General features: G+C 46.4%; 1 long non-coding RNA gene across 1 annotated transcript; it reads right to left on the minus strand.

The window, feature by feature from the left end:
- Positions 1-1,540: 1,540 nt before the first annotated feature.
- LOC136290300 (uncharacterized) lies at positions 1,541-18,270 on the minus strand. The gene is made up of 4 exons (XR_010721081.1): positions 18,122-18,270; positions 17,145-17,183; positions 16,317-16,426; positions 1,541-3,712 (listed from the first exon to the last, which is right to left on the minus strand). It is a non-coding gene; the product is annotated as an uncharacterized lncRNA (long non-coding RNA).
- Between the last annotated feature and the right edge of the window lie 1,326 nt (positions 18,271-19,596).

Raw genomic sequence — 19,596 nt, forward strand, 5'->3', positions numbered from 1 at the left:
CGGCCTAATTAAGGCTGGAAATTTGAGCTGACCCCAACATTAGCTTGGGAAGAGGAGCTGAGGTGGGTGGACCTGTGTGCCGAGGCCTGCCCTGGGTTGTTCCTTAGGCAGTGGTGGGATCAGCACTGCTGCCCGCCCAGCATGTGGGTCGCTGTCCCTTCCCACCTCGAGGGTGGGCAGCAGCTCACCAGAGCTGTCCCTGCAGCCACTGCCCAGGAAGGCAAGGGCTCCCTATTGGGGTGTACCCATCAAGGCAGGCTGAGGGGGCACCCAGGAAGGAGGAGCAGGGAGGGCAGCTGGAACAAGTCCTGACAGCTGCAGAGAAAGGGAAGAGCAAAGCAACCGGTGAGGTTGGAAAAGGCAGTTGCGATGAGGACCAGGATTTTTGTTCAGAAGAGGCCTCACCAGCAATTTCAGGGGGTCAGAGAGTGGGAGAGAGTGATCAGATAGTGTCTGGAAAGGCTGGACCCTGACTGGAGGGAAACCCAGCCTCCTTGCCTGTTATCCTAGCAGCCAGGGAGACTCTTCTGTGTCAGAGGACTGTGGCACGGGGACCTTTGTGACCAGGAGAAAGGAAGGCTTTAGCTGCCTGTGGAAGATACTTCCATATGCCAGGGCTTGAACCAAGTGCAGGTGGTCACAACTACTGCAGCAGGAGATAAAGACACGTTTCACTCTTAGATACCATCTTACAAGCGGTAATTAAGCTTTTACAACATCCACGTGAGGTAAGCACACGAGCACTGCTCCTATTTTAAAGCTAGGAGGGGACAGAGGGTGAGTGCGGTGCCGAAGGCCCGGTGGTGACTCAGTGGCACTGCCACCATCACCAACCAGGAGCTCCTGCTTCCCAGCCTGGCCCAGGAGCCACCGCAGCCTCCCTGACAAGAGAAGAAAGTGAGCTGAATTTTTCAAGTGCTTTGATGAGAGGAGGAAGGTTAGAAATAGCCTGAGGCTGTTTCCAGAGAAAGTGTCAGGGCTGAAGGAGAATTTCGGAGGAGGGGAGCAGGAGAGGGGACGGTGGTGAAGGAACTGTTGATAGAAATGGTTGTGAAAGGAAAGGCAGTGGCAAATCAGAACCCAATAGTGGGAGGAAAATGGGTCAATAGATGAAGTAGATTTTCTTGAGACAGATCTACGGGACAGAGGAGAGGTAGCAGCAAGAGGGGAAAAAGCAGAAGTGGGGAGGGAGAAAAAAAAACCAGTGAGAGTGTGCATGGCAACGTTTGAAAGCGTCGGGAGGCAGACAAAAAAACACCACCAAACACGGGGTCTTACAGTGCCTGGGCAATTATAATCACACTATTGTCTCTTCCACAGCAGCTGGAGATCTGAGAGCCCTCCACAGAGCGTTGTTACCTTTGTTTCACCTCTGGGAGAACTGAGGCTCAGAGCAGTGAAGCCACCTGCCTATGGTCCCACAGCAAGGCCAACACATTATTCTGGTTTAACCTATTACAGTAAATGCAACTGGAAATGGGAGTAAACAGACAGGGGCACACGGTTCTCAGTGGCACAGGAGAGAAAAAGAAGAGATGACTGATGTCAGCGGCCCAAGTTTATTTTTTATAGCTCTAAAATACATAATGTCACATTGAATGACATTTGGAAGCTGTGAGCTTTGGGCCCTCTGTGCTTTAAACTACAAGCTAAGTAATACTAAGTCAGACACACCACTATATGCACAAGTACATGTGGACACAACAGTTCTGATGTTAGCATCAGTGCGCTTTGTGCCCTTCAACAATTAATTTTCTCAGTTTTCCAACTTCCAGAAAAATTAAGGTACCCTACAACTCCAACAATGGAGAGACGTGTATACCAGAAGACTTCCACAACACCAAGTATTGTTCCATTCCCGAAGTCCTTAGAGATAAAAGAATAAAATGGAATAGAATGGCTCAGTTGGAAAGGACCTGCAATTGCCTGGAAGCTGCATATGACAGCTCTTGTGGTGAGGTCGTTGTTTATGGTAGTTATGTGCCACGGCAGAGAAACTACAAGCCTGACAGCCTGTGGCTATCATATCAAAAGGAGCATTCTCTGAAAAAGTAGAAGCTCAGAAAATCGCCCCCAGCACTAGTCTGAGCTAGCATAATGTTTTTAGGGCCTAGGAAAACGACGTGTGTTTGTAAAAGTTCCTCTTCGTTTAAAAATCCCCACCTTTTCTCACCTCTTCTTTCTTCTTTTCCTCACAAGAAATGAAGAAATGCCGCTTTTTTTAACCGTAGTTTGAGGAGGACAGAGTAGTAGGAGCTGAGCAGTGCTACCACCCTCTGGCCACTGTCAACAGCACCATCCTCCACCTGCAGGAGTGCTCTGAGCTCCATCATCTGCCTCACACACCTAGGGTTGATAAATGCCGCTTTTCAGTGCACCCAGTAAAGAGAGACAGTGATTTACACCTTTTGATGCAGCTCTACACAATACCTGCTTGGGCTGCTTGCTTTTGTAAAGAGCTCTCATCTGGGTGAAGGATGCAAAGGTCAAACACTTCCAGATGTGTTGCTCCTCTGTGGGTCCAGCTCACGCGGCCAGTGGGTTCATCTCCTGCCTGGTCATAGGCAGATTCCAGGCAATTGCAGGTCCCTTCCAACTGAAATATTCTTATTTCTATTCTTATTCTATTCCATTCCATTCCATTCCATTCCATTCCATTCCATTCCATTCCATTCCATTCCATTCCATTCTATTCTGTTCTATTCTATTCTATTCTATTCTATTCTATTCTATTCTATTCTATTCTATTCTATTCTATTCTATTCTCTAAGAACTTTGGGAACATAAGCTCCCAAAGCTACCCTTTGGGAAAAAAAAAAAAAAAAAGTCCAGTAGCATCTCTAAACTTTCTCAAAAACGAGCTGCCCCTTCTTTCCCTCTCATCTAGCCTCCTGTCCAAACCCAAGTGCTCATTCATTTAAAAAAAAAAAAACAAACTAACAGGAAAAACCCACATCTACTATGCCCACCGTTTTGCTATTAAAAATATGCTTCCCAAAATTAAAACCAGCAGCTCTTGACACATAAAAACTCGTTTTTCCTTTTTTTTTACTTCCATCTACAAGAGAGATCCTGGCTATCTGCCCAGATGAAGAGGAAGCCACAGCAAACTGTGGCATCTTGCATCACACTCCTCAGTGGCCAAAACTGGCATGCCACAGGCTGTGAGAGGGAACGAATTTCAACGTCAAAGAAACTTTGTACCAAGGCTGTACTTTTCCTCTCTGGACAGTAAACCTGTGTCTTCAGGTGACAATATTTGTGCAAGTAAATCTACTGCCTCTCAATGCCAAAGCTGGACTTTGGGGGTACTGCTGCTTAAGCTATTTTCTGATGCTGATGACATGATGCATTCAATAATAATGATCATTAATAATAAAAAAACCCCAAACCAAACACAATAAAAATCCCACTCAATCCCCCCCACACACACCTTGAACATCCAGTATTGAAAATAAAGTTCATCAGTAAAAGATTTCCCATGCTCAGCTTATTTTCTGATGATGTGTGTTCCTTTTGGGAGACAGATGCTCTATTCCATTTTTTATATTTGATGGAAACTCTACCACCCCTTTGTAACCAAGATAAGGGATTGGATTCTCTTACTTTGTGATTCCAAGTCTCTCACTAGCAGAGTGGGTGAAAACATGCTGGAAAAAACATCAAGGCTGAATCCTTGTGCTTCACAGGTAGATGTGTCTGCCACCAGAACCTGCAGAGAGAGAGCAGAAGCCTTCTTACAAGTTGGAAAACCTCAAAATATCTTTGCAACAGAAACAGCATAGTTGTGGGGTTTTTCTTCCCCTGGGCTAGTCTCTACAATACTTCTGTTTCCAGAGATCCCTATTGGACAGTCTTGTATTGTTTATTAATCCCCAAACCCTTCTAGCTGACCACCAACCAGCAAACCCAACCAACACAAGACAGAGTAAAGCATGGGGGGAAAAAAAAAAACCAAGAAGTGTTATGGCTTTAAAGATACCAAATCTGTAATGAGGGGAAAGTGAGGAAAATCACAAGTTCAGGCTTTCTCCCTGAAAACACTTGCCACCAGCTGTCTCTATTTAAAATGCCTTGCTTGATGCCAAATGCCACATTATTTTACAAAGAAAAAAGAGAAGCTGATTGAAAAGTTGCTTCCTAGTTTGTGTAAGAGAACTCGAATCACTTGAAACTCTAGAGGTCAGTGCCGTGAATGCTTGATGAGTGACAAGCCTTGCTGCAGTTTGCTTAAGAAAATGTATTTTCCTGGATATGGATGTGTGTGCTACGCAAGAAAGAAACGCTTCGCTCCAACTAAAAATCAGAAACTGTTTGTGATGAGATTTTTCACCTCTTTTCCCAATCAGAATCAATCTCAGAATCACAGAAGTGTGCTGATGTGGCGTGATGAAGACAGACAGGTCCACATGTCTGACAATTGTATAAAAATACCACAATCACTTGGATGCAGTGAGCCACCACGGGTGAAGTGCCCAGCTGGGCAATTGTCCTTCAAATGGCAACGGGCAGCTGATAAAAGAGACAGGAACAGCTCCTCAGTCCTTTCAAATAGGCTCGTGATTTGAAATGAAAGCTGCCACTTTGCCCAGTGCTGATCATAAATTTGCCCAGTGTGCCTGGAGGCATTGGCCAAGCCCAGAGTGCCAGCCCTGCAACTGTCACAGTGGCATCAGCAGTGGTACAACAGTGCCATCCCTACCTCCAGAGACCAGAGAACACAAAAACCTGGGGTTCAGTGCCTTCAAGGGGGAATTTGCACCCGAGTTCCCTTCTCTGTTACAGCTTTCTCAGCAAACAAAATCAGAGTAGTGGTAAAGCAGCTGAGCACGGACAGATGAAAAGTGCAGCATGGGAAGTAGATATTATCATAAAGAGGGAGAAAAGGTTTCTTTTTTCACACAATTGACCACCCTCAGAGACACAAATTCAGAATGCACATAAGCCGTAATAAAACCAGGTCACATGATTTGAAAGGTGAACATGTTTGTATGGATCTGACAGGTGTTAATGGTGATTTTCAACTGAAAAAGGAATCCTGGAAGACAAATTACTCGTTAAACAAGTCTAACAGCATTCATGTTTTCTAGCAGCATTACTTTCTGGAGCCAAATGTTGCAATATATAAAGTGTCGTGCTACCCTTATTTAGGAGAAGATCCTTATGAATGTGATAATCTTTTCAGGTCCAATTTTATTGTATAATGTGCTGCAAACCATGTTTCCTATGCATGGTTCATAATGAGATTAGTACAGTATAAATCTTTCTGCAATTTAAATGAATAGTCTCTCGAGTGTCTCCCATTAGAAATATATTATTGTTCTGTATTCGCCTACAGGCACTGATGTTGCATCCCATAATTGTTACGTATTTATCTGTGTCATATTACAAGGCATTTGATTTAATTTTAAATGGGAGAGTTTAATCTTTTCTTTGTTTTGACCATGATATAATTTGGTGAATTGCCATTTGTTGGATTCTTCTTCCATTTGCCACTAAGCCTTTCAGTTAGTATTTCAAAAGTAGCCCATACAGAGTTGCCTTTGGCATAGTACATGGAGCAGTCGCTGCCTCAATACAGAGATCACTGCTGCAATGTCAAATTTATCCAGTTAATCTTGTCTTTCCAGAGTTCAATTCGTATCATTTTCCACTCACACAATCTGAATGATTCACTTCCATATTAATATTCTTACTTTTTGTTCTGATTCCTGGATACTTCCTAAGTTTCCTAACTCTGTGGATTCATGCAGTAGTGGCCCATATTTCATATGGCCAAGGAGAATTCCAGGTAGGAAAAAAACAGTACCAAATTCAGAGGCCCTTTCCTTCCTCAAACAGGGTTTAATTCTGCTCTCACCTTCACTGATGGACACCAAGAAAAAAAAATTAATTGCAATCAATAGAGCTGAGGGTCCAAATCAACTGTTCCCCTGTCACTCCGTGGCATTGAAAGGGAAAGATCTCTCTTTTAGAGACTAAAGTTCACCTCATCCTGTTGCAGGTGTCTGCAAAGGGTCAGAGGAACGGGTGAATTATCTCTTTGTCACCACTGACTGCAGCAGGAGTTCGGGCAATTAGCCAATGTCATGCAAACACATATTCCAGGCTGTCCCATTTGGGCTTGCAGTGTGTTTGCCTCTGCTTCACGTTGTTGTAGCAATAACATCTATTATATGTTTGTTGCGAGTGTCTTGTCCACCACAGTATATTCCACAGGGCCTACAGACTTCCCTGGATAACTCCTGTGCCAAGCTCCAACAGTTTGAGGCTCAATAAGGTCAGAAAGCTGATATCCTGCTTGGTTCAGAGCCCCTCCCGTGTGAGTAAACCCTTTCACATCCCAGGTAAGAGTCTCCTGTCCTCACCACTCTACTAGTAGACACACTCATAGTGCCATCTTGATTCCCAGCAATATTCTGCTGGTGAAAGAAAGAGGCATAAAGTTTGGGGTTTTTTTTATAGATGTCATTGCTAATATTGAATTTACTAGAAATAAGTAAGAACTGCAAAGGCATTGTCTCACATTACAGAACATGCTTTTGCTAAGCACTGCTGTGATGGGTTTGACAGTGTTACAAGTCCACCAAACATGACAGTGGTTGATCACTGATGGAAGGTTTGCTCCCCATGCAGACACTTACTTAAAACCAACAAGCTCTGAAACATCACCAGCACAATTTCATTTGTGATGTTGCTCTGCCAAAGGAGAGACCTGTGATTAAGCTGCTCTTCCCTGCCTCCAGCTGCCTGCTCTTAGTGCTTGTAACTCTCCAGCTCAAACCCCAGCATTACCACTCTGCCTGTGCTGGAGCCAGATGAGGTGACACAGCCGAGGAAGAGGAAGAAGAGACCTTCCTCTTTGCACGACTGGGTCGCCTGACCTTTGGTGCAAGGCCTGGCAGAAGAGATGGTGTTTCTTTTGCTTCTTGTATGACTGGCTCTGCATGGGCCCTTGTCACATGAATTGATGCTGAGGTTGCTCCTCATCAGCTGACCTGGTGGGGGGACATGCCACCCAGGACATGGCCCAGCCAGCTGTCATCCATCCTCTCTGCACATCTGTGCATCTGCCTCTGGTGGGGCTTTTTAGCCTTTCTTGTTTTGCCTGCTAGAATCAGTAATTCCATGCCTTTATCTGCTGCTGATATTATAATTTATATTAAAGCAAGAACCAAGTTTCTCATGCAATTATTGAGCTGTAGAACCTGAGGCTTGAAGAAAAGTAAATAACCATGGCAACTGAGGGAGCTGGGGCTGTCCAGCCTGGAGAGGAGCCCCAGCTAAGAGGGTCCCCCATCCCTGTGTGTCCCTGTGAGCAGGGAGGGCTCAGAGCAGGGCCCAGGCTCTGCTCCGTGGGGCCCAGCAATGGCACCAGAGGAACGGGCAGGAACTGAGACCCAGGAGGTTCCACCTGGACGTAAGGCAGAACTTCTTCCCTGGGCAGTGACCAGGCACTGAGCAGATTGTCCAGAGAGGGTGTGGAGTCTCCTCGCTGGGGACATTCCAGAACCAACTGGGCACAATTCTGTGCCCTGTGCTCTGGGATGGCCCTGCTGGAGGAGGGTGCTGGGACCAGAAGACACCACTGTGGTGCCTTCCAGCCTGGCCCATCCTGGGATTCTGTGAAGACCTTAGAGGGTCGGAGGGGTTTTTTTTATTTTCTGATTCCTCATCTAAACCTATTGTAAATTCTCTGAAGCAACACTTCTTGAGCACAGCCAGTCCATTTAGCCCTAGAGAGAAAAGGCAGGGCCAGCTGGGGCCACCACGGTGGCAAAGGAGTGGGACAGTTTAGGCAGTGAACTTAGAGGGATCTGTGCCCAAATAAGATCAGAGAGGCAGGACTGAGGAGCTCCTCTGCATGTGACTCCTCCTTAGCTGGAAGAGGCAGATGCTAAAGAGACTTTGCTAATTTCCCCTGCCTGGAAACCTGTAATGAACTCAGAGCAGAACATCTGTTAGTTTCTCCTGAGCTGGAAAGGGCTGAAAGCCAAGAGACATGTCTCGGGGCCAATTTGCTGGCCTGTCTACAGTGTAGGGGAAAGTCTAAGCCCTGGAGAAAGCCTGGTGCACTCTGTCTGTGAGCAGACAAAGCTGGCAGGTATCACTGGGAGCCCAGGGGTGACACAGCCCCATGGGACAGGAGAAAGGTTTCCTTCACTCATGCAAATGTTGATGAAGAACTCCAGCTGATCATATCACACGCACATTCAGTGCTGCAAAAGTCTACGTTTGTCCATGGACGAGATGCTAAAAAATATGCTGCCTTGGCATGTGGCACAAGTCCTGAGGGAGACTGCTGGATGCAAAGCCTTCCTGCCCACTGACAGGCAGAAACAACCTGCATCTGGACAGTGCCTGTCATGATGGCACATTTAAAGATGCCCAGGGCACTGCAGGTAATGGAGGTGCTGCAACCTCGTTACTGTAGTAATTTAACGGGGATTAAATCTTCCCTTTCCCAGCAAGGTTAATCATCCAATGCTCTAGAATCCCAGAAGGTAAGGGGCTAATGTGTTTATCTCTGATAGCCAGATGGCTGGGGAGCCAACCAAGGATTGTTGGAAACAGCAAACAATAACATGCTGTGGGAAAGAACAAAGTGTGGCTGGAAAAGGGGGCAACGTGGAGGTAGGGCAGCACTTTCTCTTCGTGCATGCTGGTTCCACCCTGCACGACACATGACAAACAACAGGCAAGGATATCTTTCCACGTAGTCATGGGATGTTCACAGCTGCAGGAAAGTGTCAAAAAAAAAAAAAATCTACAAGCTCTTGAGATATTTAGATACATAAATATACATAAAACCCTTTCCAAGCGATGACAAAATCTAAAGGAAAATTGTCAGAAAAGTAAAAACTTCAAATGTTGATTCCAGGTTTGTGCTGCAGGATTAGCCTGGCCTACATTACACTGGCTTGGTGATTGCCTGCATGCCTGAAAAACATCACTGCCTAGTGCAGAGTTCATGCTGGCAGCATGTTCTCTATCACTTCGGCTTTCCAAGAAGAGAACACTGGTAACATTTTTCAGGTAAAATGCTGATTACCGCTCCATCGTCCTCAGACTGAGTTTCTGCATCTTGGAACAAGTCAAGATGTTTCCAGGAAAGGCTTGCAAACAATTATCACACTCTTGTCCTCCATCAGTCACCACAGCACAGCAATACTTGTGGGCCACCTTTCATTTTTTGTGATGTCCAACTCAGACCAAAGCTTCCGGTTTTACCTTTGTTAGTCAACCGTACTTCATATTTCATATTTGCCCTTTCCTGGAGGCAGAATTATTCCAGAATAGATGGAACAGGATTAAACTAAATGTAGAACCTTTATCACTTCTGAATGTTGCACATCTGTAACTTGTGCCCTCCAATAAACAGATGCCTGCATATCACAGAAGACAATCAAGCCCAAAGTCTAGGAAAACTGTCTCCAGCCAAGTCCAGAGGGATTTTACAATAAGCACAAACTGCGAATGCATGTCAGTAGTATCAATCTGGAAGACGCTATTTCTGCATGGTCAGTGCAAATAGTTTTATGGAAGTGAAGAAACATCTGAATGGGCATTTATGACTTACTCTTAGGAGGATCAGCAATGAGTTGCTAATGTTAGCTACTGTTTTAAAGTTTTGCTGCTTCATATCATACTAATAAAATTTATCATTACAAGCACAGTCTCTTATATGCCAAGAGTGCTACAACTCTGCTACCCCCTTTTTACGAGTCAGTTGCTTCTTCATTTCATTTATATCCTTATTTCCAAGAGTATTGCAAAGTCTCTGAGGCAAACTGCTTCTTTCCATGAGCAGGAGGATGGGTTTGTTCAGTTGTCAGCATCTGGGAAACAGAAGAAGTGCACTGACCAAAGCCAGGAAATTCAGAATCCACGTGCAAGGCAAGACTCCACCTAAAGAACTCCTCATCTACCTATTCTCAGTCCAAGTACCTCATTTGACTGACCTTCCTCTGTTGAGAAAAGGTTTGTATCTTGCTTGAGTAGCACCACACAGACAGGAAGAAATGCCAAAAGTGGGAACTGCAATGTCCTTGGGTCTGTGAATCAGGATGAGCTTTCCATACGGATAGTGCTCATGCTCCTTCTTTTTCTGTACCTTTTTTTTGTGTGACCCCACCTGGTAATGATTTCTCTGGAGCTTTACTCTGCCAGCTAAACCCCTCCAAAGGAAACTTCACTGGCCTCAGATCAGGTTCTGTAAACTGTTCCTGTTAAACCTCCAGGCTGAATTGGGAAGACTAAAAGCCTAAACACTGTACAAACCTTAAAGTTACAGATTTGGATTGTTCTGCTATCAATTCTTGTATTTCATACAATCTACCAATTAATTGATACATTAGATGAGGAACTAACTTCCCTACCACTTTCCTTGCATGCTTTGGACAATTGGCAAAATGTACTTGTAAGAAATCTGTCTTTTCTTTCTCTGAAGAACTGTGTATCAGAAAGGTCATTAATCTCCTACTACCAGAGCAGGTTTTTCCTGCTCCATTTTCAATATTTGGATGGCTTTCACTAATTTCTTGGTGTTTATACATACAAATTGATAAAGAAGAGTCTTTTTCCCAGAATAGTCACCACTATTACCAAGGAATTCCTTTCACTCTGTTTGTACAAGACACAGCACAGCACGGAGCTGATCTTGCCTGGGGTCTCTAGGCTTTATAATACTGGTTATTTTTAAAATATAATTAAATATTCTAAGCCTTTAAGAAATGAATGGTAGCTGTCCTTTAGTTTGTTTTATTTAATGGGCTGTAAGAAAACAAGTTTGGAGTCTCAGAAACCGGAAGAGAGCAGAATGCAGGATTTGTGTTGTAGATGACTGCATTTTTGCCTGCCACTGCACACTGGCAAGGTGTACCCCACCAAGGAGTATTAAACAGCTTCAAGAATAACATACTGGATGTTCAAGCACACTTTAAGGCAGACAGTTTCAAAACTCACTTCAGCAAAGGGGGAACCAAGCCACAGCCATGTTAAATGACTTACCCAAAATCATGTGCTGGTGGTCTGTCTGATGAAGGATGTGTCCCAGTGCTCTCCATCAAGCCATCAGAGGCTTTTGTCCCTCCCGGTAGGAACCACTAACATTACCATGGCTTGGACATAAAATATTCAGTATCCCTGCTCACTGGAATGAACGCATTATTCACCCATGTTTTAGGAGCTCTTGCTGTATTTCCATAAATGCCCTTTGCTGCTGAGGGCAGGTGTTGACATTCAGCCACCAGACTCGCAGCCTCACCTAAGACCAGGATGAACTCTGTGCCCATGATCAGTGAATTAATGCAAAGTGCGTGAGTTCCATCTAGTGGTTACAGACTCACCAGCAGATTTGTTCAGTCTGGAGGAGACCGAACAAACAGTCTTTGTCTTCAACAGCCAGGACATAATGTGGCCTTTTCTATGTCATCGTCATCTGTTTGCTCCTTTGATTTCTGACCGGTCTTTTAGCCTTTGCGCCTTCCTGAGGCACTGACACCCACTGGGCTTCTGCCTACCAGCTCTCTTTAGTTTTGTTCCTACTCTTGGGGCTCCTGGGCTCAGAAGCATGGCAGGAGGAGAAAAGCTCCAGCCTGGTGCCACAGCTGTGTGAGACACTTGGCCCTGAAGGGGGAAAAGGAGAGCAGGAAGATCCAAGTGCTTTGCACTGACAGCATGATATGCGGTGGGTCTCATTTTAAGCAGAGAAAAACCCAGCCTTTCCCTATTGCTCCTGACAGTTTGTTCTTCGTTCAGCTTCCATCCTTTACGGCCGGAGATTTTGTGGATTTTTGTTTGTTTGTTTTAATAGTCTAAACATTTACTTTGTGTTGAAGTTTTGCTTCATTTCTCCTTCTCTTTAAACTCTTATCATTCTCCTCTATTATCAGCTTTCTCCACAGGCTCCAAATCACAGCAATCTTTCCCAAAGAGCCGCAAGCAGCTCCTGCTGATTTTCAGCATCCCACTACCTCACAGCAGGGAGGATTACTGGAAAGACTGAGGGGCTCAAGAGATTCTCCATGCTGTCTTCCCTGTACTATCAACTCTTTGTGAAGTCAGGCTTATGCTAACAACTGGTAAATTTTAGGTAATGCTTGTAAAGACTACCACTGGTAAAAATGGATCTCCATCCTCAGTGGGAAGAGTTTTTACCCCACATCTAATCGGAGGATCTTTTGTTTGTGTCTGTCGCCTCTCGTCCTTTCCTTGTGCAATCTTGAGAGTCTGGATCCTTCTTCCGTGTAACCATTTCCTTCATCCATGCTTTTCAGAGCAGAATACACAGTAAGGGCTCACCTTCACCTTGTCTGTCCCAGGCTGGCCACACTGAGCTGCCACACATACACATTCCCTATGGATTTTCAGGGATTTTTGGGCTGTACCCAAAAATAAAAACAAAATAACAAAAATAATGAAATAATATTTTTGGGGGCTGTACCTGGACCACCATGGTGCCGTAAAGCGCTCTACCACCTCACGGCGCCACACTGCCGTAAAAGCACCGCCACCGCCCCGCCGTCCGCCACGCTGCCGTAAAGCACAGCTGCCGTGTCGCTGCTCCCGTCCCGGCCCCGGTGCTCTCCCCTCTCCCGTTATTCCAAAGCCCCTGGAATGGACTCTGTGCACCTGGATAGAGCCCTCAGGAAAAGCCTCAAACCGAGGGACACCTTCAAAATGACGCGCCTCAGCCTCAAAATTATGGGAACCCCCCCAGAATAAGAGACCCCATGGAAGTATTAGGAACATCCCCAAAATTAGGAAGGACTCCCCCAAAATGACGGGGAATCCCCCCAAAATAACAGAGGAACTTCCCAAAATCACAGGAACCCTCCTCCAAAATGAACACGGCACCCCAAAAATTATTTAGAGCCCGCCAAAAATTATGAGGGTGCCGACAAAATTATGGAAACCGCCCGAAATGCCGGGGCACCCCCAAACCCCAGCTCACTGACCAGCCCGGTGCGGTTTCCCTTCGATCGTCCGCACGTTCTGGATCCTGTCGGGGGGATTTCAGGGGTGAAACAGGGGAGGCTTTGGGGTACCGCAATCTGTAATAATTAGGGGTTAATTATGGATTCCTAAATGAACCCACCGGCGGGGCGGGGGCAGCAGCAGTACCGAGGTCCGCCAGCAGGCGGCAGCAGGGACACAGAGCCCATCCATATCCCAGACTCTTCCCTGGGAGAAAAGCCGGGATTGACAGAGGGCGGAATTAGTGACGGGCCACAGAGGCGCTGGGAACGGAGAGGGACGGCCACGGCAGGGGGCACGGGTGGGTGCAGGAGTGTCACCACCCGGTTGAAAGCCAGAAGAGCAAAGAAAACTCAGTCCCTGTGTATAAACCGGGAAGAACTTTGAAGGTTCGAAATATTCCGTGCCTTGCAACACTGAGGGTTCCGCTGCAGGGTCTGGGGACCCCTTTGGGGAGGAGAGTGAGGAGAGTGAGAGTGAGGTGTGAGGCTTGTGCTTTGTGTGTGTGCCCAGGCCTCCGCTGTAACTCCATCTTAACTTCATCGGCAAAGGGACTCGGAGCCCCAGTCGGGCTGTGGTGGTGTTCTCCGCAGCTTTTGTAACGCGGTTTTGCTGTAACAAGCAAAAGTCTTTCGTGCAAACGTTGAAGTCGTAAACTATAATATTCCAGTGTCTGACAATGAGGAAGAGGGCAGAATGAACCAATAGGGTCAGGCAGCTGGACAAACAGATGGAAAAGGCCAAAAGACAGCAGCGGGGTACAGAGCAGAGAGGAAGGAGTAAAAAGTGGGCACAGCAAGATGGGTGGAGAGAGAGGAAAAAAGGAAAAAGCAACAGACTATGCAGCAGAGAGGGGGGATTTAAAACACTGGGGTGGGAAGCCGTAAGATGCAGGGAGTGCGTGGGATTCAAAGCAAGGGACAGGGAAATGGAAAAGGAGAGGCAGAGGAGGAAACAGAATCACACCATCCACAGGGCTGAGAAGGGAGAAACTGAATCACAGGGAGCAGGACAAAGAGAGTCAGAGAAATTAAAAATACTGATGGGCTACGAGACAGAGAGGAAGAAATGAAAAAAGAGGGAGCTGGAGGCAGGCAGAGAGAGATGGAGAAATTAAAAACAGCCAGGGACAACAGGGCATAGAGAGAGGAGAAGGAAAAAACAGGGACATGGAGCCAAACGCAGAGATGGCAAAACAATATGATAGCAATGGACTAACAGAGGGAGAATAAAGAATGAAAAGATAGGGATAAAGCACCTGACACAGCACCACCTGCACAGGAAGAACAGCACCAGCTAGGGAATGAGGAATTAAAACAGGAACAGGGAGCCTGAGGTGGTCGGGAGAAAGAAAGATGGGCCTCAGGGAAGGAAATGAGGAATTAAAGATTGTGATCCAGCACCAGACTGAGAGATGAAGAAAGAAGTAATTGATAAACAGGGAGCAGGAGCCAGAAAAAGGAGAGTCAGAGAAAGAACACATCCCAGTACAGGACAGAGAGCAAGGATTTCAAAATGAGGGGCGGGGAGCAGAGCAAAGAGAGATGGAGAACGAAATAGACTCACTCCATGCTACAGAGCTGTTGGGGGTTGGGTTTGTTCCTTCTTTCTCTGGGGAATTTTTTCCCCACGGGTTGCCAAGGGGACCGGGTGTTGGATACTTGAGAGTGCTTGGCTGAAACAAAGAGGTGGACAAAAGGTGGAGGGGGGAGATGACGCAGGTAGAGGACAGGGCTTGAGGCAGCTGCGTGCTTTTCTGCTTCCGGCGTTCGGGAGACGCGTGTCTGCCGCTCCTCGAGGAGCTCAGCCGCCGCAAAGCACGCCGAGCGGAGAACGGCTGTTGCTGGCTGGAGGAGTTTCACTGTGGCCAAAGGGATCCAGTCCTGGGAAATCTACTATCACCGGTTCGACCTGAATCCTGAGTTTTTTCTCTGCCACTTGCGGAGGCTGGGCCGCTTTTCTGCCTTGCCTTCGAGCTCCTTCGGCGCTGCTCCTCTTGCTGCAGTGTGACCCTGCACCCCCTGCCCTGCCGGGACACCCTGCCATCCCAGCTACCAGCCCGGGACTTTTCCACTGTTCCAGCTTGGTGCTCTGAGGATCCTGCAGGGACACCGAAACCAAACTGCCCTGGGTTTTGTGAAACAAAGCCCTCAAGGTTCTTGGTACTGTTGTCGTTTGTCATTAATGCTGTAGTTGTTTAGTGGGGGAGGGAGTTTTTTTTTTTGTGTTTGTTTGCTTTGTATTACATACTAGTAAAGAACTGCTATTCCTATTTCCCAAATCTTTGCCAAAGAGCCTCTGATTGTAATTTTACCTAGCAGATACCTGTCTTCCTAAACCAAGACAAGAGCCAAGCGGGAAAACCTTGAACAGGGACAAGCCACCAGAGAGAGAGACAGAGATGGGAGAAACACTGACGAGCTGCAGGATAGAGAGGGAGGAACTCCAAAATACTGCCTGGGAGCCAGAGACAGACAGCAAAGGAAGAAGAAACCAGGAACTGTAGGGCAAATACAGGGACAGGGAAGCGCTAGGAGCAAGATGGAAAAAGGAGATAAAAGGGTGATATGGGAAACATATATGCATATGAAAATCCAGAATTTTAGAAACATATAATGTACTTAAGAGGATGAAGGGGAAACAGAAACATATAGCTTATTTAGCAAGTCTGTAAAAGTAGACAAGCAGCTTGTAATAGAAATGTGACTTGTTAGGTAGAAACAATTTGTAACCGAAGACATAGGAATTTAATTTCTAGGTAAAGGCCATAACGATAAGACGTATATTGTGAAAACTCAGTAAAGCAGGACTTAGGTATTGTGAAGACCCGATAAAGCAGAACCGGTTGATTAAGAAACCAGCAAGAACCAGGCTCCCGGTTTTGGCCAGGACAAGCTAACCCGGGAGTTAGCCAAACCCCCGCTGTGCCTGCCCAGAGGTGGATGTCAAGCAGCAAACACTGAGGAAGACGCCTTTTATTTCATCAAGACCCCCGCCCGCGACCACCACAGAAGACTAATCATAATATGAAGCTCAAGGAGGCGGGGAATGGGCGGGCAGGGGGCTGTGGGTTTGTGGGTTTGTGTGTTTAAACCTGAAACCTGGCTCGACCAGGTACGCATAAGCGGTGGAAACATCCCCTCGGCGTCCCAACTGCAATAAAACGTAGCGCTTTACAATTTTCATTGTCAAGTCCTTATTCCGCAACACAAGGGAGCCAAAATAAAATAAAATAAATAAAAATGCAGCGCTGTGGGAAAGAGGGAGGAGGAGGGCAGTGGTGGGGCAGGGAGTGTCCTGGGACACACAAGAGGGGAGACAGAGCCCGGAGGACTCACCAGAGCTCTCCTTCTTGGCACTGCTGGGAGAATTTGCCATTCCAGGTGCATCTTTCTCCTTCTCTCCTCCCTCCCTCTCCTGTAATTCCGGCTGCTGGGCTGTCCTCCACCTAAAAGAGCAAGTGAGTGTCTCAGGTCTCTTATGAGGCTTCCCAGCCTCAAAATTATCTGGAAAGCCTCAGGCAAGTTGTAAACGCAGCCAATTAGCTAAGTAAGCAAACAGTATTGAACTGGTGGAGGGCTGTGTAAGAAATGGAGAGGGGGAAACAAGAAAACAGTGGTGCCAGGACGTTCTGCAAAATGCTCTTTGAAACAGTCTGGGGAATCCAAGGCAAGAAAAGAGCCGGGGCACAGAATAACTTGTAAGGTGAGCCAAAGCTGAGACCTGAAAGAGGCGTCTGAAGAAGCAGAGTGAGGGTGATGATAAGAGAAACTGTACAGGTCACATGGCAGAAAAAAAAAGAGGGGAAGCCGGTTTGACAGCATCATTCTCAGGGTGTTTCTGCACACTTTAGCCATCCTGCAGGGAAGAACTGCTGGTGTGGTCAGAGCCAGCAGGGAAGCTGGGCTGCACCAACGATTTGGAGCAGGAATAGCCTCTACTTCACATGGAGCGGGGCACCTCCACAGAATCCAGTGTAACCACGTCCTGCGCTTCGACTGCAGATACATCAGACAAGGCACATTGTTTTTCAAAATCCATCTGCACCCAGTCAAGCTGCAGAAGCTGCATTTAGGTAGGCATTCATTTCACTCAGTTCCCCAGCTTTCATTCACGTTCACTCAATTTATCCAACTCTGTTCACACTGTCAAGACCCCATACTCACAGCCCCCAGGGGTGCTGGCTTCGCCAGGATCCGTGTTGCCTGTAACAAAAGGGAAGATGAGCACCAACCATCACAGCCTTTTGGCATCTCTTGGATTATTTTCCACTGGCAATGGAAAACTGCCTTGGAAAGCTTGTGGAACCCAGCACTGACTGTGGTGGCCATCCTTGTGCTTCACAGTCCAGCTAGTGCTGCCTCCACGCACTTCCTGGAAGTTCTTTGCTCATTTTCTGTGTTTCTACATTCCATGGTCTGCCCCCAGTTGAACCAACAGGAAATAAATGTCATTTGTGATGTGCTGCATCTTCCTGCCACGTCCAGCATGTCGCATGGAAGGATTTTCTGCTGACAAGTTGTCTATGCTACAGAATGCAGAACTTCTGGTTTGAGAAAAACATTTCTCCATTTTACTGCCTTACAAGCTGTGGTTTTGGTTATATAACAAGGAGCATTCTTTTAACCTTTGCTTTGCTGTTCCTTCTGGTGCTTGCACACAGCCACTTCCATTCATACTTTGCTCATACTAATCAATATTTCAGTTTCAAGTCTCTGAAAGCTGGTTTTGCTTACTACAGAGTCAGCTGAATACCAGAGTCAGGGCAAACCAGGAAATACTACAGCTGCAAGTGGAGGACACCAGAGAGAAAGATTTGCAGGGTAGCAAGAGGTTACTGCAATCCAGCCACACTGGTTTCTAACTTTAAGCAAATGGCTTAATACTTCAGGCTGGAATCACTATGAAAATAACACCGTTTTGGGACTCTTTCATACAGAGATCCCTTTGGCCTCACCCAGTTGTGTTGTTTCACATAAATTGGTTCTGTTTGATGTTGCTAAGGAAGTCAAGTATCTGGCCATTTGTATTTGCATAACATAGTAACAAACAGGATAAATCCAGCGATGTTTCTTTGTTTGCTTTTACTCAGGCCTGATCCAAAACCCTTCTTGAATGTATTTAAGTGGAGAATAGAGCATACTTGCCAAGACTGCATTCGTAGCTTCTTTCTGCTTCCAGTGCTTCATTTTACTGCTCCATTCTGTTAATACTGTTCCAACAAAATATACAGCAAAGCTCCTCAGGACAGGAGTTCAGATTTCTGAGTGGATTAATTCAGAAATGCGTGTTTCCACTGGAGCTGTCTGAAAAAACAAAAGACAAATAACTATAAACAAATTACTGTGCAGTTTCCCTGATTCATTATCTACTCTTTAAAGCTGGCAATATATTGCTGACTCAATGTTTGAATCATTTTCTACCTTATCAGTCAGTCCTGAAACTACCTCAAGTGTGGGTCTGAGTTTTACTACCCTTGATGATTTGTTGACAGTCTGAGAATGCCAATATCCCCACCCAGAGCATAAACCAATCCAGAACTTCAATTTACTTCTCTATAGCGATGACGTGGCAAACTCCTCCTTCTACCTCTCTTTTTCTATTGCTTTTTAAAAATCATTTCACTGGTTCGATTATCATAGGAAAGGGGCAGGTGTGGGGAAATACGCCCAAAGAAAAGCTTCTTACGTAGCCTTCAACAACAAAGAAAGAGCATACCACAGGCAGTGCCACCACGGCCTTATTCCTGGAGGTGGCTCTCTCTTTACGACCTGAACAGTGACTGTGACTTTGTAGTTTCTCATGCCTTTCAAATCAGGCATCAGCAACAGGCAACAAAGGCTACTCACTTTATTTCCCAGCCTAACTTCCTGATCCAGAGGGAGCAGTTGATACCGTCCCTGAAACTTGTGCTGCCAAAGGGTTTCAGTGTAAAAGTTCACCTCAAATGGATTTAATCCTCAACCTTCTTTCGATTCAGTATTTGCTGTGCTTCTTCCCCATCCCACAGACCCTCCCCAGCCCTACTTCCACGCCAAGAGGAAGGTGCCACTGCTGCTTCTGTAGCGGTTTCACCACGGCCAGCAGTCTGGCCCAGGCAGCCGCTCACTCCCCACCAGCGGGGCTGGGGAGAGAATCAGAAGGATAAAAGCTGGAAAACTCCTGGATTGAGGTAAAGACAGTGTAATAGGGAAAGCAAAGGCTGCAAATTTGGGAAGACGAACTCCAAATGTCCCAGCCTTCCTCCTCCTGCCCCCATCCCCTCCTCCCAGCTTCCCACGCACCCCGGCCCCCTCCCCAGTACAAGGAGTAGGAAAGACCTTGGCTCTGTGCAAACCCTGCTCGGCAGTAATGAAAACATCTCTATTATCATTCCTGTGCTGGGGACAAATGCAAAACACAGCCCCACAGCAGCCACTGGGAGAAAATGAACCCTGCCCCAGCCAAAACCAGTACGGCTTCCCAGCCCTGCCCAGGACACTGCCGCAACCAGCGCTGATCAGCGGCTCACTGCCAGTCGGGAAGAAAGAAAAGTAATGGCATTGCTACATAAACACTAGAGTTACTTGTATCATTTGTGCATGTCGTGTGCTTTACCTTGAACTGAGCACAAGTTAG

Source organism: Chamaea fasciata, unplaced genomic scaffold, assembly GCF_029207755.1.
Source record: "Chamaea fasciata isolate MVZ Bird 193981 ecotype frontalis unplaced genomic scaffold, bChaFas1.0.hap1 SCAF_5, whole genome shotgun sequence".
NCBI classification, from domain to species: Eukaryota; Metazoa; Chordata; class Aves; order Passeriformes; family Sylviidae; genus Chamaea; species Chamaea fasciata.